Here is a 22,307-nt window from a genome sequence, read left to right on the forward strand (position 1 = left end):
GAAGTTCAGTCTGTGGTTTATGTACCCTGGTCCCTGGTTGTGGAGAGCCTTGAAGGTGTGGATCAACATCTTGAAATGGGGAGCCAATGATGTTTCTTGAGGTGAGGGGTGATGTGGGTCCATTTCGGGAGGTCCAGGATGAGTCTAGGATGAGTCTGGCTGCTGAGTTCTGTATGATTTATATTCTCTTGATGAGGAGTGGGGGATTCCTATGTAAATTGCGTAGCCATTGTCCAGTCGGCTGGTGACCAGGGCTTGTGTGACGGTGCTTCTGGTGTCAATGGGGAGCCACTTGAAAATCTTGTGGAGCATGCGAACGATGACGAAAGATGCGGATGAGACTTCTTTGATCTGACTTTCATGGTGAGCTTACTGTCCAGATTGATACCAAAGTTGACGGTTTGGTTGGTTGGAGTGAGTGAAGGTCCCAGTTTGGAGGGCCGCCAGGTGTCGTTTCATGGTGAGGTGTTGTTCCCGAAGACCAGTACTTAAGTCTCGCCTGTGTTGAGTTGTATGCAGTTGTCTCTCATCCAGTCAGCGACGCTCGCAATACACCTGCGGACATTTGTCTGTGTGGTGGAGGGGTCTTCTGATAGTGAGAAAATGTGCAGAGTATCATTAGTGTAGAATATGATTATGATGTTCAGCCAATACGATCTGACAAAGTTGGGCAAGGGAGTCATGTCGGTGTTGAACAGGGTAAGGCTGAGGTATGAACCTTGAGGGATGCAGCAGATGGTGTTCTTGGGTTCCAAGATGAAGGGAGGAAGGCAGATTCTCTGGGTTCTACCGGTGAGTAAGGGGGTGATCCACTTGAGAGCAACTCCTTGGATTCCAATGTTGGAAAGCCTTTTGATCAGGGTGTGGTGTGATACTGTGTCGAACAAATTCTTCAGGCAATGAGGCCGTGGTGATGGATGCATTGATTATCTAGTTGTTTGGTATTGAGATGTGAGTACCCTCAAGTGAATGTACTTATTCCTAACTGGCACGCCTCCAAAAGGTGTGCTTTCTCCTTATACCTCACCCTGTTACTCCCTTACCTATTGTGTCCCTAGCTGACATTAATTAGGTGCTTTCTTTTTACTGCTCAGGTCTCTCTATTGGCTACCTAGAGTCTTCATTTTCTTTTGCTTTACATAGAATTACCATTGACACCCAGATAATGTTGAGGCTCAATGGGAAACTTAATGCCTTTTCTGCTCTAACTCTGACAGGAGGAAATATTGATGGATTTTTAAAGATGCTCCAGGAGCTGAAACTCTTCCTCAATTACATGAAAGGATAGTTCAATACAGCTCAGCGTCCAACATCTTCTAGGCTTTGGCACCAAGAGGCTTCCACTGCTTTTGACATTTGACTGATATCAATTCTAGAGTCTACTCTAAGGGCTTGCTTAGTGCCCACAAGTCATCAGCATGGGGATATTCTGAGATTCTGTGCTCAAGTGTAACCAAGTTAGTGAACAGCTCCCTTAGCTTAGGGTCGTTTTTCTTTAGATCCGACGAATCTTAATAACTCTCATTTAGCTCAATCTTGAGGAGGTCCATTAATAAAGTCAAATTTCTGGACTGCTATCAATTCTGAATGTGGCATTTGGACTAATCTGGTCACAGTGTGGCCATTATTTGTTTTATTTATCTTATTTATTTTATATCAGATGCTTTATATAGCAGAAATAAACTTAGATGGAAGTACAGCGAACATTGTCATTGGAGCTGAATTTCTTGAGATGATTTCTGGAAATTATTTAATCTAGCAGTTTTCGCAAAAACTATTTCACTGGAAAGCAACAACTTTTTCGAAATTCAGTATATTATTGCAGTGTGTCACCTTCGCAAAAACCTTTTTAAGTGAGTCAATTTACCTCCAAGATCTACCTTTTTTGCAGTGTTTTCTAGCAGCTATATTGTTTAACACTTTGCCAAGTTTCTGAAATTGAAGATGTTGTTGAAGATGACCAGTGCCAAAAATTCTGCACCCTCTTAATACACATCTTTTTATTTTAAATACGCTTTGAAGAGGGAAGCTAGGTCAGTTTAGATCCATCCCAGCCCTTACATACTGAAGAATACCGTAGGCCGTGCCAATATCACCCACTTTTTCAATATTTTTCCTTGTGATACTGATCGATAAATTAGATTTAGGTTCTCTCACAGAAAACATTTCTTGATGGTAAACACAACTCCAGTTGTTTTATTTATGTTACTTGTAGTAATAAGAAGCAAGTACTAATGCTAATTTGGAGAGGTCAACACCTGCATATAACTAGATACCAAAGGTCTGTACTTTTATGTGCTTACTGCAAAGGAGGCATTTCTAAGCTATACATTATTTACAGATGTAATGCATTAAATCATGATGCATTGTTTGGTAACAACTCTTCGTTTATTTAAAAGTAAAAAATAAATAAGTGCAGGGTCACACTTCCGGTCTGAATGAACGCTTGGGCTGCAAGGCAACCTAGTTTGAATTCCACCTCATGCCCTGCTCTTCCATCACCTTTCTTTTTAGTTCTCCTTGTCTCACGGTTGTTTTTTTTTTTTACTTCTCTGTTTGTTTTCTCCCTTTATTTTTGTGTTTTCCTATCTTTTTCTTCTTCCTTATTTGTTCCTTTTCTACTTTTTCTCTCTTGCCTGTGTGAAGCTCTAGTGTTGAAAAATAAGTCTGTACCCAAACATGAGCCCTGGTGGCCACCACCTGCTCAAATGAAGCATTGCTCATGAACTGTATACATTCAGGGGGATGGGTGTCCTTTTACTTATTTTCTACCAAGACTATGTTCTCCGGAGTTTGTTTTTTATAATCAATATTTATTTTTATTTATGGTTTTAGTAATGAAATGGACAGATGCCCCAAACTAAAGAAACAACCAAAGGAAGAGTGCTTCTGGTAAAGGAAGGCAGGAGGAGAAGGAAAGAACAGGCAACATACCTAGGCAGACTCAGGACCATGATGTTTGCAGAGAAGGTGGGTCATCAGTTGTTTGTGGAATTTCCTTAAGTCCATTTTGCACTGAAAGGTGAAAGGGCAATTGCTTTTCTTTTTTTTGTGTTGAAATTTTTTATTAAAAGTTTTAGATGAAAATACAGAAATACGTACATATGTAAATAGATAATAAAATAAGATATTGATACGTGAATCATAATACAGGTATAAAAATAATATGATTATACATTGGATATAATGGATGTGGAGAGGTAGGAATAGCAAATATTCTGTAAATTTAAAAATAAAAAAAATAGTAGAAAAGAAGATAGCGAAAGATTGAAAGGAAAAGAGAAAAGAAAAGAAAAAAAGAAGAAAAGAACAGAAAAGAAAATCCCAGAGTAACGAGGGAAAGGAGAAAAGGAGATGAGGCCGAGACACAGGAAAAGGATTAATGAGCAGAAAAAATCTCAGGAAAAGTACACAAATACAAAATAAAAATAATTAAGAAGGGATAACAGACGTTGGAGAGGGAGGAGTGGAGACAGGGTCACTATCCACCGTGGCTTCTAGGAATGGTGACCATGTTTGATCTTGCAAGTTATAAATTACACGTTCATAAGAGGCTGTTTGTACCATAGCCACTAGCCATTCTTCCTGAGAAGGAGATAAAGAGGACTTCCAATGACGCAATATACAGATTTTGGCCGTAGCCAAAGCAGTATGAAGAAGACGAGTCTGTGGTTTAGATAATGTCGGGAGACCTCGAAAATCATGTAAGATAATATTTGTAGAAGTAAAGGGTAATGGTAATGACATTGTAGATGCCAAAGTCTTTCTTATAAAAAGCCAAAATGATCTAGTACGGGGGCATTCACAAATAATGTGTGTAATATTACATCCAGAAGCAGAACATCTCCAGCACAAAGAGTGTGTTATCAATTTAGCATGATGACGTTTATATGGAGACCAGTGCCATTCATGGATGCTTTTGAAAATGCTGAATTTTAGACGAGCCTCTCGGACACCCTTATGTAAACCTTCCAGGATTTGATCCCATTGAGCAATGGAATATGTAACTGATAAGCAAGAGCTTTGGAGAGAGGTTGCGAAAAAAGAGGATGCAGGAAAGTTTTATAAAGACCAGAAATCACACCTTTAAGATTACCCCACAAATGTAAATAAGACAGAAAAGGAAACGTGTCCAGCAATTCAGGTGGAGTTTTGTGATGTTTTGTGATGGCTTGTTGAAGTTGAGTATATTGACGGGAGTGTGTCGATGGCAATTGGAATTCGTCACTGATTTGAGAGAAAGATTTAAAGTTGTTGTCATGGAACAATTGTTCCAAAGAGTGAACACCAGCCTCCTGCCACAGAGGCAATGATAGCATGCGACCATGAACACGAATAGCCGAGTTGGACCATAGAGGATCTTTAACATGAAGCCGCAGATTAGATTTAAGTAAACGATGACCTCTGTGCCAAGATTTATACATAGCAGATAAGATAGGATTTTTGGGGTCAGAAGAACTGGAACCCTTACCATATAAAAGGGACAAGCCAAGACTAGAAGATAATAAGTGACGGTCTAGTGGGACCCACTGAGGTATGTCTTTAGACTTGGGCAAAAAGAAGGAACGTTGTGAAAGATGGAGAGCGAGTGAGTAATGCTCAATAGAGGGAAGACCCAAGCCGCCGTACAATTGGTGAGATTTTAATTTGGCCAAGGTAAGACGCGGTTTGGCCGTACCCCAGATAAAAAGTTTAACTTTGGAGTCAATGGACTGAAGAATAGTCAGGGGAATGTTTAGAGGAAGCATACCTAGAACATAAAGAAATCGCGGTAGGGTGACCATCTTAACTGCCTGAACTCGCCCCCAAAGAAAGAGGCCTAGGACTTTCCATTTATCGAAATCTCTTTGCATTTGTGCAATCAACTGTGTTAAATTGTCCATAACTATATTATCCAGACCTCTGTTAATCAACACTCCTAAATATTTAAGGCGGGAAGATTGCCAGTGAAATGGAAAACCAGAAATTGCAGCTTTTGTAGTACCAATGGACATGGGCAATGCTTCACTCTTATTCCAGTTAATCTTATAACCGGAAAAAGAAGAGAAATTATTTATGATACAAAGGAGAGCAGGAAGAGAGCGGGGAACATCAGTAAGTGTGAGAAGAATATCATCCGCGTATAAATACATTTTTGAATGATTAATTGGAAGAGGAACTCCAACCACTGCTGGTGACTGACGTATTGCAGCAGCCAAAGGTTCCATTGCCAAAAGAAAAAGAAGAGGGGAAAGAGGACAACCTTGGCGAGTTCCCTGTCTGATTGGAAATGGAGTAGAAAGAAAACCGCCACAGTTAACTTGAGCTGAAGGACTATCATATAACAGACGCACTTTAGCAACAAATTGGTCGCCTAAAACAAATCGTTGCATTATGGTAAAAAATATACTCCCACTCAATACGGTCGAAAGCTTTTTCAGCATCCAAAGAAAGGAGTAGGGCATCGTTAGCGAGATTTTTGGCCGACCATAAAGCATGAGAGAGAGTACGTAAATGATTTTGAGATGAACAACCAGGAACAAAGCCTACCTGTGAATTGTGTATTAAAGAAGGTAAAACCTTACGAAGACGAGATGCGAGGATACTTGCAAGAATCTTAACATCAGTGTTTAAAAGGGATATGGGGCGGTAGATACCACACAGCAAAGGATCTTTACCAGGTTTTGGTAAAACAGCTATGATGGCCTTGTTGGAAATAGAACCAAGAGAGATTCCTCCGTGGCTTCTGCAAATGCGGCATGTAGAGTATCAACCATACGCTGACCAGTCCACTTGAAAAATGCAGGGGGGAAACCATCCTCGCCCGGTGCTTTATGGTAGGGTAAGGCAGCAATAGCCGAGGAAATTTCCTCCTTCGTAATAGCTCCTTCAAGTAGAGCTCTACCATCATCAGAGAGTGGTGGAAGATGTATCGTATCCAAAAATTTTGACATCTCTGAAGTGTCTATGTGAGTGCTTGGTGAATAGAGAGATCTGTAAAATGAAGCAAATTCATCAACGATTCCTTACGGTCGAGTAAGCATATCGCCAGAACTTGATTATAAGTGGGAATTGCCATAGCAGCCTCCCTCTGGCGTAGTTGCGCAGCCAGCAGTCGGCCAGCTTTTTCACCCTGCTCATAGTGACGCCCTTTCATCTTTTGTAAGGCATATTCGGCCTTAGAAGTAAAAAGACTGTTAAGAGACATGCGTGCCTGCTCTAACAATTTACGGTTTTGAAGGATTGGTTTTGAGACATATAATTGGGAAAGTCGGCAAATGTCTTTTTCCAAATCAGCCTGTTTGGCAGCGTTTTTCTTATTATATAGAGCAGCGTCCTGCATAAGTTGGCCTCTGATAGTTGCCTTAGCAGCTGCCCATACCGTTCTTTTAGAGGAAATTGAGTCCTCATTATTCAAAAGGTATTCCCGCATGTGTGACTGTAGAAGTAGTTTACCTGTTGGTGTTTTATATTTATTGATGTTCAAACGCCAGGACTTGCGCCCTGGACTGGAGAGGCCCAAATCAAGATACAGAAAACAGGGGAGTGATCAGAAATGGCTGCTTCTAGGATTTTCAATTCTGTAACTAGCCGGACTGTATGTTGCGAAAGAAGAAAGTAGTCAAGACGGGAGAATATACCGTGAGTAGAAGAAAAGAATGTATATTCTTTATCTTGAGGGTGACTAAGTCTCCAATGATCAACAAGCCCAGTATCAGAAAGAATGTCACGCAAAATGGCTCTATCAGATGCATTGACGGTATCAAGGCAACCTGTTCTGTCAAGGGCAGGATCTGGAGCCAAGTTCCAGTCACCTCCAATGAGAAATTAGGTAGCATTTATTTCTGTGAGGAGGCCATTGAGGCGAAGGAAAAATGGCTTCTTGGAACCTAATGAAGCGTAGACAGAGCCAAGACAAATGAAAGAATGTCCAAGTTTCAACTTAACAAATACATACGGATCAGTCCATGTCTTGATAATCGTAAAAGGAAGTGACTTTCGAAAGAGGATGGCAACCCCACATTTACGAACAGGGTTGGGATTAGTGGGATCTGGTTTAGAAACACTGCTATGAATGACTTTACCAACCCAATCCCTGCTACGTTTACTAGATTCGATATCGTCCAAATGGGTTTCCTGCAGTAAGGCAACGTCTACATGTTTAGAATGCAAATAAGAAAGAACCTTCTTTCGTTTAATATAATGGGTGAGGCCATGAACATTCCAGGAAATCACCGACAACGGATGGATAGAAGACATGACAATAAAATTGAACAAGAAGATGATAAAGAAAAAAGAAAATAAGTAAATAGAGATAAGAGAAGAAGTTTGTTACTCTGGGCAAGGAGGAAGATGAGAGAAGGAAAAGAAGAGGGGAAAGTAGATTATAAAGGCAGAGTGAAGAGTGGAAGAGACACAGCAAATATGAATAGAGAGAGAAAAAGTATTAAAGGTACAAAGAAGAGAATGAGAGAGAAAGAAAAGAAAAAAGAAACCTAGACTGTTAACTACGGGTCTGGGTGCACCTACAGCAGCACCAAGGGAGACCGGACCCCCTCCAAGCAAGGAAGAATGGGGATTCTGGGAGCAAGTAATAAAACTGAATCTGTAAAACGCATTTAGAGTATGATTACAACAAGAAAAATATGGAAAACTGTATACCATTATCATGAAATATAAGCAGTAAAATGGAAAAAATCATGATATAAGAATCATACAATAAGAGAATAACGGGAGGAGAAAAATAAAAACAAGGGAAATGGAATAAAAGCGAGACATATTGCATAATGAAAGAGGTGCGAAAGATAAAATTAAAGAAATATGAAAGTTAAATGAGAGGAATAGAAAAATCCAGCACCAATAGAAAGAGGGGAAAAGAGAATAGAAAGTACAGATAATAATGCATGGGAATGAAAGCATAAGAAAATACCAGAATCTATTTAAAGGAAAATATATAAAAATATCCAAAGCGGAATGACCACTGAAGGAAATAAATAACGCCACGTTAAATAACGAGTACAATAACATAGGGAAATAATGCATTGTAAAAAGGACCACCATAGTGAAGGTGACAGTTTTGAGTCAAGCCTACAAACCAAGATATACTGTGAGGAGGCCGAACGGGTAGCGTGATACCATGAAAGAACAGGGGGGCAATAAACACAATATAAAACAAGAACAGAAGTTATCACACCACAGAAAGAAAGACGGCTTTAGAATAAGACCTAGACGAGAATATTAGGATAAGAAATAGAAGAAGAAAAACACGAAAAGGAGACAAACCAACAATGGCACATAAAAAGAGGGAGAGAGATATCATGTAAAGACAATGAAAGAGAAACAAAAGAGAATGATCCGAAAAAATCGGAACATAGAAAACAATGAAACAAATAGACATCATTCAAAAGTGAAATACTTAATAAATGAAATATTGAGTGATTACCCGAACAACAATAACATCACTATAACAGAGAGAATGCATAGGAAGGAAGAAAAACTACCTACAGGAAGATAACAGTCTTATGGTATATAATAAGCAGAACCGGAAAATGATTAAATGACTCTAAAACTGAAAATCACATATTAATAGCGAATATATAATAATAGTAAGCCATGAGGCATTATACAGAACACTAAGTACAAGGAACCATATTATACCATGCATAAAGGTTTCAGTGGACTAAACAAACAACAAAAGCATTATGAACAACAAATACTGCTATAAACTTATAGAATAAGAAAAAAGAAAATATTAGAGCATAAAAGTAAATTCAGTCAATATCAGAAGGCGTCTTGAGGGGCGATCTAGACTTGTCTCTTAGCTGCGTGGTAGTATGAGAGGAGACAGAGCGTAGAGCTGAATCCCTGTCCTCCTGAGAACGAGACAGATGAGTATGATCCCTGCCATGTTGTCTAGATTCAGGAGAGGTGTATGATTGAGATGTTGGTAGATTCATAGAGGAGGACTTTGACTGAGGAGGTTGGGCAGAGGAAGAAGACTGAGTTTCCATATCATTGGATTTAATATCATCCAGAAACTGTTGAAGAAGTGCAGGATCATAAAAGTCTTTGGACTCTCCATTCCTGGTAATAGGAAAACGTGCACGTTCAAATAAACCATATTTAATGTCCATTTGACGTAACTGGGGCCGCATAGAAAGAAACGCTTTCCTCCTCTCATTCGTTTCTTTAGAAAAGTCTGCGGCCATATGGATGGTATGACCTTGAAACAGGAAGGAGCCATGAGTGCGAGCCAATGATAAAATCTGTCTGGTTTGCTCATGCCGAAGAAAACAAGCAATAATTGGCCTGGGCCTTGCCGAAGTACCGGAACGTGGTGGGCCCAGTCTATGAGCACGTTGGAGCTCAATAGGAGGAGTAAAAGAAATACCAGTCAAAGTGGGAAGGGCATTACAAAGAAAGGACTTCACATCCTGCTTTTCTATATTTTCTGGAAAACCAAAAAAGCGGATATTGTCTCTACGACTGCGATCTTCCAAATCGATGCTCTTACTATGTAAAAAGAGCAGATCTTGATCTGAACCCTGAACAGAATCCAGTCGGCCTTCAATATCCACTATCTTAGAGTCAATGATGTCAATCCTTGTATGGAAAGTAGTGAGTTCTGCCCTAATAGACTTGGTCTCTGCAGTTAATGAAGTCATAGCAATATCCAGACCTTGCAGTCATCGGTTAACTACAGAGAGTTCTTGCAAAATGTGTTGCATGGTATCAGATAAGGATTTGTCGTTCTGAGGGGATGCAGCTTGCGGTGCAGGTTTTGACGCAGATCCATTACCTTTAGCTGTCGAAGCAGAGGATTGTTTGATCACATTAGTAAAAAGTGTTTGTTTAGGTCCACGACCACCATTTCTATTATTAGACATTTCCGTACATCGTTGTAGTGGTGGTCTACAATATCGAATAGAGGGAATATTGGAATATGAGGCAATGATGAAATATATCAAATAACAGGAAGATAATAAAATACGTGCAGCAAGTGAATGACCAAAGCGAACAGCATACAATTAATGCCTGAGATTTGAAAAAATCATTACAGCATTGCCACAAAATAACAAATAGTATGCCACTAAACCAAAGTAGTGTTAAAGTATCAAGTCATGCGTGCCAAAAGTACCTCAGAAACAAAGTATGGAAATACAGTAAATGAGTACGACAATGGACTAGCAATGCAGCAATGACAAAGTAATTGCACATAGTGTGAGAGTACACACTGAATTTGAAGGTAGAGTATCATACACTCAAAACTGCCACAAAGAAAACATGAGAATATGGTGCTAGCAAATAAAGTAAGCGACATACGCTAATAACACATTAGCTGTGATTGTAACTGAAAATTCAGCCCTTTTGTATTTATCCCCCATCTGCCTTCAACTTTTAAGCGGGATTAGCAATGAGTCACAGCAGTGAGACAGGATGACATATTAAAAGAAGTGATAAGACTGATAGAGTCAAGTAACTCTGACCCAAATGTCACATATGTCTCCCAAATCAGCTGAATAAAAGTGCCAAAGTCAGGTGATTAGAGTCAAGGAGGAAAATGGAACAGTACTTCTGCAAGTAAATCTGCCTGTACCGTCAACACTGACTTTGCAAGGGATATTTATATCTGCTTCTGTATATAAAAGCACTCCTTAAGGAACAATAAGTCATGCAGCTGTAACGGTTCAAGTTGTGCTATTTCACCTGGTCACTTGTACATAGTTGACTAAAAAGAAAACGCTCTTCAGTAGAGTGACAAGTGTGCCAGTCATGCAAATGTCTTTTTCTTTCCCCTTTATGGTGCTCTCTTTTCTAAACTAATATTGCTGGTAGCTGCAAGACGAATTATGTAGCAAATTGCTGAGGAGGGCGCTGTTTGCACTAAAATGCAGGCAAAGGCATTGAGGAAGACAAACTGTGGCCTCGGTGAAGCGCGCCCCCACCGTCTGAGGGGGCGTGGCCTACAACATGAGAAGGCGCAGCCCTGTAGTGTGGGGAACGCCGCCCTCGCTGAGGAGAGGCGCGGCTTCAAAAGCGTGCAAACACCGCAGAGCACGTTGCTGGACCGGCGGTCTCACCGTCACCCTGCTATCTCGGGAACAGGAGCCGCCATCCGGGAGAGAGAACCACGCAGCAGTCCTCATGGGCCTCCGAGTGCAGTAATCGCCCCAGACACGTCCCACACGAGCAGGTAGGACTAGGAAGCTCATCAGGGGTCCGTCCCTCGGCGGAGCTCTCCTAGCAGGCGGCCATCTTCCTGCGTGGCCAGACCACGTCCCCGGCAATTGCTTTTCAGAGGGAGAAACCTTAAACAATTTGGCGCATATTTATGAGCGCTTCACATCATGCGTGCACCATCAATGTGGTATATGTGTGATGCAAACCTCTACGCCAGATTTCTAAAGCCGCACAAAGCCACATTGCGTGGCTTTAAATGGCTTTAAAAATCTGGAGTAAGGCAACGCAGTGCAAATCACTGCAATGTCTTACTGTGCACAAGGGATGCGTTTCATGGGCATAGCAGTGGGTGTTCACACACAACTCCCATGGTTTTTGACGCATTCCCTGATATACCAAGCCTTTCAAATCTGGGAATAAGCCAAAATGTCACGTCTCCCAAGGAACATTGTGCAAGGGTGCCTGAGTTGGTGCTAGGCTGCCAAAACCGCGCCTCCGCAGGAGCAAAGGTCAGGAATACGCCGTATTGGATAAACATGGCGCATTCCTGGCCTTTCCCCCCAATAGTCATAAATATGGCTCTTTGTATCTAGGCTGTAGTAGCGGCACATAGTGTTTAAGGGGGTTACCTTAGATATCTAGCTGGATGTTAAGGGAGAAATATATTAGAAAATATGCAGGAGCTTTCTTTTGTAAGGTATAAAGGACTAGTCATAGAGCTTTATAGTCGACCCTTTGTACAACCGGAAGCAAGTGCACTTTAGTAATACAATACATTTTGCTCTAATAGCTCTGGTGAGGGGATGCCAAGGCCCAAACAGGAAGTGTGGGGTGATGTAGGGTTTTCCCTGTGGATTGGACCAGGGAGGAGGTTTGTCATGCAGACTCCAAACCCATCTGTGGTAGAAATATGTTTAAGTTGTCTCCGTGGATGCACTGCAGTGGGGTTGTGGGTCTTCTGACCTTTCTCCTATGCCACTCCCGCGGTGGAAGCGAAACCGGTCACTTGGCATTTTACTGGAACAAATACAGCGTGAGCTTGTTGCTATCTTTCCTATGTGTTGGTTGGAGTTTGTGCTGGTAATTGAGGTGCAGCATGGTCTTCTGCCAACCCTTGTGTAGTTGTTCTTGGACTCATTATTGTTCTAGTATACTAGTAGTGATCTCATATTTTCCTTCAGTATGGAATTTGCTCCCTTGTCTCACTCAGTTAGGGTATTTAAATCTCACCTGGTTTCCAAATAGTGTTCTGCCTGGACTTTTGTTCCCGGATCCAGTGTGTCCCTGCACCCATCCTCCATTTGTGGTTCCCAAATGACTGATTGTCATTCTCCTATCCCTGATGCAGTGTATTTGGTTTCGGCTATTCACATCTTCAGTGTTCTTGGCCCCTGTCCATTATCTTATTGTTCTATGATGGGAGAGAAGCGAAGAAAGCAAGCACAACATGGCAACTTTATTATCAATTGCCGTCTAGAGACTTAAAGCAATCGGTATGAAAAGAGCATGATTTAGAAATTACATTGTATTGTCTGATGAGTACTATTCATAAAAGGGTAAATTAAAACGTTTCCCGGCACTATAGAAATAGTGCGCACACCCATACAGGTTACTGACGCATGTTACAATTTAAGAATCTCTCATATGATTCTCTTAATGCAGTTCTAATAGCTGCTTTCTCTATGCTCAGCTCCAGTTAGTTGCAAAGAATACATTTTACAACAGCCCTATACCACTTTTTCTGTTTATATTCCATTCCTTTCATATTTGAGACAATAATAATCAGAATTAACATTCAAATAAATTGTATCCAAATGTTTCATTCAGGTTACATCACAACATAAAGCCATTATTCTTCAGACAAGTTACAAGTCCACCTCACAGCAACTGTCCATCAACACGTTTCATGAGTATGGGCCAGACGTGTAAAGCCATTTAGCGTTCGCAAAACTTGAGAATCACCTAATCACAGGATTTGTGACCACTAAATGGCTTTTTTTAAATGTACCAACCCCATTTTGCAATTCTGCAACAGGTTATCAAATTGCAAATTGAGTTTAGAAAGGTATAACGAATAGCTATTTGGAAGGGGCATGTTAAGGATGTTCCTTCTAAATAATGATTCATGATGGTAGGTATCAATGTTTAGCTACCGAAATCTAGAAACAAAACATTGAAAAGTTACATGCTCTCAAGTTTTGGCAGTCACATATTCAAAAGAAAAGATAAAAAAGGATATCGGGTGTATGCAGCAGTCCATGAGACTACTGCCAATTTTTTAACAAACTTTAAAAAAAATACGTTCAAATGTAGTCCCGTTAGCTTTTACGGAAAACAGCCTACATTTAGAAATAAAAGTGTACTTTATTTAATTGGAATCACAGATATGGTGGTCTGCTGACCATTCCGGTCATGGCATCCAGTCGTAGTGGGTCACTGTTTGCAAAGTACTTCATAATTATTGATGAGGTAGGTCAGATTGCAACCAACTGCAATTAGGAATTTTGTGATCCGACCTATTACTACACCGGTCGGCTTGCAGTAATCTTTACCATTTGCATAAAGTTGGTACACAATTTGCAGCCAATTTTCCCCAATGTAAATTTCATTTCTCAGGCCCCATATGACTTTCTCAAGGTCATCTCCTCAATCCCATTTTTAGCAACTGTTCAGATCTCCTAGTAGGGATCCCCTCTCCCCTTCCATGGAAGGACCACTTCCTTATCCCCCTCTCCTGGCTCACTCTAGACCACACTCCCCCCATTCTCTCAGGAACTCGTAAAAGCCATAACTGGTCGAAACTCCCCCAAGCCGAATGGATGGCAGGTCTTGGAATCTCAAAACCACCCAGCATCTCTTATCCCCCTCTGGCCAACGAGAATTATAACAAATGGATCTCAGACTCACTCGACTCTGTGCTCCCCATTAAATCCACCGATTCCAAATGCAGCAATAGGACCACCCCCTGGTACTCCCCGGAACTACGGGAATCAAAACGTAACTGCAAAAAGATGGAAAGGAAATGGCGCATGGGCTACTCTCCCTCCAGGAAAGTTGCATACAGAGCAGCAATTAAAATGTACAAACCCAGAATCAAGTGCGCGCAGACGTCCTTTTTCGAGGAAAAAAATACCTAAACCGCCTCAAAGCCTAAGGAAATATATCGCATAGCAAAAACTCTACTTCAACTTCCAGAAAAACCCCAAGACCCCCTGAATGCCCAAACTTGTTGTAACAACTTAGCAGATTTTTTTCTCAGCAAAATAGAAACAATATACACCTCCTTCCCCCATTCCCTGACCCCGCTCAAGAAACCTTCCAAACCAGGGCCTCAGTCTTCAGCCACCCTTGATCATTTTCATCCTCTAGACTCCACCAATCTAGAATCTATCATGCAACAGGTACAATCCGGCTCCCCTAATGACCCTGCACCCCCATGCACCCTACTCCTAGTCACTGACACATTCTACCCACCATTCTGGAGCTACTTAATGCTTCCCTATCACCGGTACTGTCCCTCTCCCATGGAAGCGAGCCATGATCAAAGCCCTCCTCAAAAAACCTAATCTAGATCAAAACAATCCCACCAACTACCGACCTATCTCCCTGCTGCCCTGGCTAAGTAAAATCCTGGAAAAATATGCCAATACGGTGCTAACAGAGTTCCTAGAATCCAACAACCTTTTGGACTCCACCCAGACAGGATTCTGCCCCCTCCACGGAACTGAAACCGCCTTGGTCGCAGTAACGGAGGAGGCCAGGAGGATCATGGACCAAGGAGGCTCCACAGCTCTCATCCTCCTTGACCTAAGTGCCACCTTCGACACTGTGAGCCACAAGATCCTACTGCATCGATTTAGCAGTAAAGGAGTCTCAGGAATGGCAATCACCTGGATTAAGTCTTTCCTCTCCAATCGGCTCCTTCCAGGTCTTTGAGGGCGACTACACCTCCCCCAGCAAGCCCCTTGGCTGCGGTGTGCAGCAGGGCTCCTCCTTGAACTACAGAAGATCCTTATTTGTGCAGGAGGCACAGGAAGGGAGGTGTGTTCTCAAGGAAAAAGGTTTTCCAAGTCAGTGAAAAAATAACAATATAATTGTGCAATTCACACTTACATTAACCATATAAGTACGGACTTTACACAGTGTGTATAATGCACACCCTTTTGATGTAGTCTGGGCTGCATGCCCCTCCCCGCAAACAGTAAAAGGTATTCAGGTTTTGGAATATCGAACATCAACATAGATGGGACAAGACTACATATACTTCAATAAATATTATTTGCATGGCAGTCAACATCCACGTGCACGATAAATCTGGCTTCCATGCTGATTACTTCTCTTGAAGGTAAACTGTGCAAATTATGTCAGTAATCCAATAGAAACTCCGAAAATGGTAATTTTGCGTATGTTGTTGGCATCGCTCCTTGTGAAATTAAGTCCGTCACAAAAGTTAGTGCTAGAACAAATGGCGGCACAGTTCAATTTCTGTGCAACATTTTTCGCCGGGTGTACTTTTAGAATTTCAAATTACCCAGAGGGTCAGAAAACAGGGTTCAGGTTTGTATACAGTTCAAAGCACAACTAAAGATGACCAAAGTGTTGAAAGTAGAAGTGTAGTGATTTGTGTCAGAAAGCACTACATCCATAAGGTTGGGAAAAAAGACCCATCAGTTCCCGCTCGGTACCACCCTTTATCATCATGTGGGTTCTCCGTTACCCAGGAGAAAGTGCTGCATGTCACTAGATGTTACTGTGACAGACAATCAACCATTGGTAGATAAATGTTTAAATGGGTGATACCAAGAATGTCAGATGCCAGAAAGGGTAACTGATTTGCAGTGCAAGAGTGTAAAGTGAAGGTGTGAGGTATATAAAATTGGATAGAGATGAGTAGAAATTGACAATTTAATGGTGGCTCTCAATTCTTCCAACATTAAAAACAATATGAAATACCAACAGATTTAACAAAATATCTGTTTACAGGAGGGGTCGCCATATTTCAGCATCTGTGGCAAATATATTACGCCACTGCTTTCTTCAGGACCAGTATGTTTTTGCTACTGCAATAATCAATAATAAAATGTATATCACCTGTGGATTTCAGGTCATACTCCATATCCTCCAGAACACTAAAGAATAGTAATCAGTTACCCTTTCTGACATTTGACATTCTTGGTATCACCCATTTAAATATAAACGCAAATGGAGGGTGGGTTACTGCGAGGAAAGTAAGGCTAACTATAAAGAAGCCTTGAAAGTCTTTCATAAGGAGCTAAAAAAAGCTAGACGAAATTATATTGCGTCAAGCATACGAAACGAAAAGCAATCAAATAGCAAGATTTTTAAGATTGTTCAATCCTTTTTTAAACCCAAAGCATTGGACATAGAAGTAGTTGCATCCCCAGACCTGTGTGATAAAATTGCACACCACTTTGACGATAAAATTACTAAGGTCTATGAGTCGTTTCAGGCCCCAGAGGCTACTTTGAAAAAGGACCATTCTGTCCCTCAGGGAGAAGTGTTTAAGATGAGTGAATTCGCTCCTATTTTACGACAGGAAATGTTAAAATGCCAGTCGGGAGCTCCTGACGATCCATGCCTTCCGAAATTATGGAAGGTAATTGCTCATTTTGTGGTGGATGAGATGTTAAAGATTTGGAACTCCTCATTGAGATCGGGCATCTTTCTGGATAAGTGGAAGCATGCTACGCTTCTCCCACTAAAAAAGAAACAAAATGGAGATCCGAACGATTTCAAAAATTTGCGTCCTATATCACTGCTGCCTGCGCCAGGAAATATGCTAGAAAAACTGGTGCAACGCCAATTGACAAGCTTTATTGAGCAGAATGGAATCCTGCACGATACGCAATCAGGCTTCAGAGCCGGTTTTAGTACAGAAACTGCTCTTTTGGAGGTGGCAGAGTCTACTAGGTGGTCACTGGATTCAGGAGCACCGGCATTGCTGGTGCTCCTGGATCTGTTGGCAGCTTTTGATACTGTGGACCACACCATTCTTGGCAAGTGCTTAAAAGAGAGTGGCCTGGAAGGCAGAGCTCTTACATGGCTGTCCTCTTACTTAAGTGGACGCACGCAGAGAGTTGCCACTACGCCATATGAATCTAAGTCAAAACAACTATGGTGCGGAGTACCCCAAGGCTCTGCATTGAGTCGCTTACTTTTTAACCTCTACCTAGCTCCTTTGTTTTCGTTGATCGCCAACTGGGGGGGTGAAAGCTATTTCTTATGCTGACGACACCCAGTTGGTGTTCTCTTTTAAAGAGCAGACAGTGGATGGTTTTAAACATTTTAAGGGGTGCCTATGCGACATAGCTAGGTGGATGAATGCTAACAAATTAAAGTTGAATGCGGAAAAAAATGAGGTGCTGTTCTTCGGCCAAAGTAATGTGCCAAAGTCAGAGCTCTGGTGGCCAGTCGAAATGGGCATTCCACCCATCCCAGCTACCTCAATCCGCAATCTAGGAGTGAAATGGGAAGCAAACCTGACCTTCTCAGCCCAAATACAACAAGTCTCGGCGACCTCTTTCAGTAAACAGAAAAACCTCTGGAAAATTTTGCACCTTTTACCAAATGACTGTCGCAAAACAGTGGTACATGCTACAGTTACGTCCAGGCTGGATTATGCCAACGCTCTATATCTTGGCCTCCCGAAAGTTTCTATTCATCGCCTGCAGATGATTCAAAATGCGGCTGCGAGATTGATTTGCGGGATTCCTTTTCGACATCATGTCTCTCGGCATTTGCGTAAACTACACTGGTTGCCAGTGGAGAAAAGAATCATTTTTAAAGCCATGACAATGGCTTATCGGGCTCTGAATCGAAATTGCCCCAATTATCTGAAGGAGAGACTCTATCCTTATACACAGTATCGAGTGCTGCGCTCCAATTCCTACAACTGGTTACAGATACCACGCTTTGAGAAAGCACGGCTGGGCGGGCTTGCTTTCACAGTTAAAACAGCTACTCTGTGGAACTCCCTCCCTGCCCAGCTGCACAGTGCCAAGTCCGAAGCCTGCTTTCAAAAATCTCTGAAGACATGGCTGTTTAAGACAGCAGCACTGCAGATCTAAACACTGTCCACTCCCCTTCATTGCCTTTTCACCTAGGGTAATTTTCAGCGCCGGGACACCCCTGTGCTGGGGGTGGCTGTCGCGCTTAACAAATTACAGTATTATTATTATTATTATTATCTACCAATGGTTGATTGTCTGCCACAGTAACATCTAGTGACAGGCAGCACTTTCGCCTGGGTTACGGAGAACCCACATGATCACAAAGGGCGGTACCGAGCGGTAACTGATGGGTACTTTTTCCCAACGTTAGGGATGCATTGTTTTCTGACACACATCACTACACCTCTACTTTCACCACTTTGGTCATCTTTAGTTGTCCTTTGAACTGTATACACACCTGAACCATGTTTTCTGACCCGCAGACACTCTTTGTTATTAGTACCTAGGTGTCCAACTCCATATTGAAAGTAAAATGTTGCATTTCTGCTTGCTGTTCAAAACTCCAGTTTTGTTTTAGGCACTACAGTCACTGGGATCGCATCAAAATGATTTTCTATTAGTTTACTGTGTGAAGGTCACGTTTGGTGCAATCAATTGGTTGGACAATGATTGTGAGCACCTTCACGAGAGGGGAGGTAGAGGAGGGGAATACTCCTTAAACGATATTGTGAAGGCTGCTATGATGGAAGAATTTGGCAGAAGGAGTTCAACACCACGTACAGTGGGAACACTGATTTTTGATTGGTTCCTTCCAACTGGAAACCTGTACAATGTATCTGTTTGACTTCATTTTCTTTTTTTAACTGTGTGGAGTTTGCTTGGTTAGTTGAAGACTTACCACTGTCCACCTTTACATGCGGATGTCCTTTTCTCTCCCTCTAGTGAGACCCAATAATCCTTTCATTTCTGCTCATAGATTTGCTTTCTAGAGCAAGTACATTTCACCTTCACTTTAGTGGAACCTTCATTTGGGTTTACTTTCGATGCTATAGTTGCTGGCACCTGCTGCTTCAAATTTTCAGATTTACTCACAACCCCAGCTTAGCATTAGAGAGATTCCCTTTATGGGAACAAAAGTTAACCTTACTTTGCATATGCTGTCTTTAATAACGTGTACTTGCTTTTGCCGATTTGAATTGCCTGGATTATATTCAGACATGCTGTATTCAGGTGATTATTGATTTATGCTTAATAATTCATCTTCAGATTGTAACTTTACTCATTTGTTAAGAAACTTTTTTTGTTGCAAAATTACCCTTCTCTGACATTCGCGTGGGGCAAATTCTCTCATTGTCTATTGCTGAATTTCTGATTTTAGTCACAGTTCAAGATAAAGGCCCATCCCAGTAGATATATATAGCAGAGATTTGAGTTTGCACCAGTTAGCCTTATCTCTTACATTTACCCTATTTCTGTCACATTTACGGTACTGGAGTCATACTGAGATGTGCTGTACTTCTCATGAAGGAGTACTGATACTCTCTTGTTAAAGGATTACCTGTCCTGGTGGCAAAAGGTGGTACTTTTCCATGTATGGTAAACCAACTGAGAAATTAAGGTTTTGCGCTGTTGGGGTCGTGCCTGCCGAGCTTCAAATTGGCCGCTTCCTAAGCGAGCTTCGCCGACCGGGAAGACATCCTTAACGTTATCCTGCACATGGTGACGTATAGCGGTGCCACGTAGCCTCCCTGGACTGGCGCGCTGTGGAAAGAAGTGGCTGGGCTGCGGGGCGGCTGAAGAGCTGGAATGCGGTGAAGGCGGGGGTCGGGCTAACTCGAAAATCGAGCCCGCGGCTGTGTAGGCCTACCTGGTCAAAAGTTGGCGGTCAGCGGTGCTAGTGGCCAGAGAAGGGCCGTTTTCCGCGATAGCAAGCGGAGCCGAGGTATCGTTTCTACCATTAGGCAGGACTAGGCGGCCGCCTAGGGCGGCAAAAGATGGAGGGCGGCAAAAATCATGCAGGCAGCAGCAGCACCACCTATAAGTGGAGTGCAAGCGCACCTGCTTTATGCTTGTACATTGCTGCGCAGGACTGAGCGCACCCTAGCATATTGGTGGATAGCAGGGTGTGCGTGTGTGGAGGGGAGCGGGCGGGCGGGCAGTACACACTAACAGTGTTGTATGTGCAGTACCTCCCCAGGGCCGTCAATCTAGTAGCGCGGGATAGCGCTACGAATGACGGCCCTGGGCATCATAATTTCGGCCAATCCCCGAGCGGTGCTACAGCAGCTACTGATGGAGACGGCATGATGCACACCCCCCTCTCGCTGTTGGTGCGCAAGGGATGGCCGGACTGTGTGTGTGGCGCTGCTGGCTAATGGAGAATTGACTGCCAGGCAGACCTCCTGACCTGTTGACTGCTGCCACTGCCCCACAACAACACAGACCTGTCACCTGTCCCGGTCGGCGGGCGTCTACTCCGAGTCCTCTGCTCCCGCTGTCCCCAGAGTCTCACCCTGGTAGTAGTGCCGGTGGTGGCCCGAGCGTCGTACTGAGGCCAGCAGTGCACGAGCCTCGGAGCCTGCTAACTGCACATCCGAATCCGGGATCTGTTCTGCGCGTGTATGTGACTGTTTCACCCGAGCACAGGCGAGTCAAGTAAGAACATCATAATGCAGGCCTGCTGCGTGCAAACGTGTAAAATATTTGTAACGAGTACTGTAATTTTAAATGAGTGAGTGAGTCTCTAAGCTCGTCTCGGTCCTCACGGGCCCAGAGACGGGCGCACAACTGTGAGGGATATATCATATAGATATTGGCGTGGGTTTCGTTTATAAATTATTTGTTGCAGCAGCAGGCCCAGACCCAAAAATCATAAAATGCGGGCATTGGGATTGGTGGCAGCGGCCCCATGTCCAGGCGGCAGGTCTTGGCTCCAGTCTGTGAGGTGATAGATTTCCACCACCACTGTGCATGTGGGCAAGGCTGGGTCTCTTCAATGAATAATAGCCAACAGGCTTCCTGTGGAATATTACGTTGATTTTTGAATGAGAGTTTTAGGGAGCTGGCATAAGCACCTGTGCTTGCATGTGTGGTAAACGGAGGTACCCGGGGGCTTCTGGTGTGTGGACAGGGTGGTGACTGGTAAATGTCAGCTCACCAGAGGTTCAAGCTGACAGCCCAACTCAAATAAATCACAATCTAATGAAAGTAAGTGAGGTCAGATAAACATAACATTTTACAGTGGCAAACTGCGATTGGGACTGAACAGTTTTAATAGGTACAAACCCTATTTTAGTAGTCAATTACTACCAGCTTCTAAACCGGCGAAGGAACTTCCTTTGTAATTGTTATTTGGAAGACGTGTGTTGTAAGTGTCCTTTCCAAATAGAACAAGCATTGAGCTTTTTGCAAAAGGAAAGGGGTCTCTGGGTGGAGTTCAGGACACGGGGGAGGGGGCCGCGAAGAGCGTGTGCCTTCCACTGCCTTAAAGTCTGAGGCCCCCCTTCCCTTGAGCTGCACGCATTCCAGGAATGTGTGGAACTGTCTGGGCCTGGTGTCAAGAGTGCAGAGGCCCTTACGTGGTACAACATTAAAAGCTATATGCAGAGGCAGCAAGCCATAGAGATCATGCACATTAAGACATTCTATCCGGAGGATTCATTCTTTAAAAATGTGTTTTCTGATCTACCAAATTAGTATTTGTGAAATATCAAAATAATGTAATTTTAATTGTTTATTCCAATTTCAAGAACGCACCACAATGGGGCATGGCCGGGTTACTAATCATGATGAACGGGCTCCAATTGAGGTCTATCCATAGTCCGAATTATCCTACATAATCCTCCTAAATCTTTTAATTTGTACCACGGAAGGGCTGGCAGTGGTGAAATGCTGTGGCACTGGCGCTCCGCGCTCTTAACACCAGGCCCAGACAGTTCCACATGGATAGAAAGTCTTAATTTGCATGATCTCTGTGGCTTGATGGCACTGCATATAGCTTTTAATGTCTATTTAACCTATTTCCATCAGAATTCATTTTAATTCCTCTTAGCTGAAACGGGTAGCAGGGCCCTCAGCGGATGATGTGTCAACAATATTCATCCTTCTTCGAAAGGAACACCCTCTGGTCTGCTGTGGAACACAGCAAATTCTGTATACTTATTATATGTGAACGGC

The 22,307-nt window shown here is 42.6% G+C and overlaps 1 long non-coding RNA gene across 1 annotated transcript in view; it reads left to right on the plus strand.

Annotated features, from left to right (window-relative positions):
• Window positions 1–22,307, plus strand: part of LOC147726187 (uncharacterized) — a 244,235-nt gene that overhangs the window by 203,826 nt on the left and 18,102 nt on the right. Inside the window, exon 3 of the long non-coding RNA XR_015309272.1 lies at window positions 2,836–2,970. This is a non-coding gene — a long non-coding RNA (uncharacterized LOC147726187). The remainder of the gene's footprint in view (window positions 1–2,835; window positions 2,971–22,307) is intronic.

This window comes from Lissotriton vulgaris, chromosome 3_1, assembly GCF_964263255.1.
Source record: "Lissotriton vulgaris chromosome 3_1, aLisVul1.2, whole genome shotgun sequence".
NCBI lineage: Eukaryota > Metazoa > Chordata > Amphibia > Caudata > Salamandridae > Lissotriton > Lissotriton vulgaris.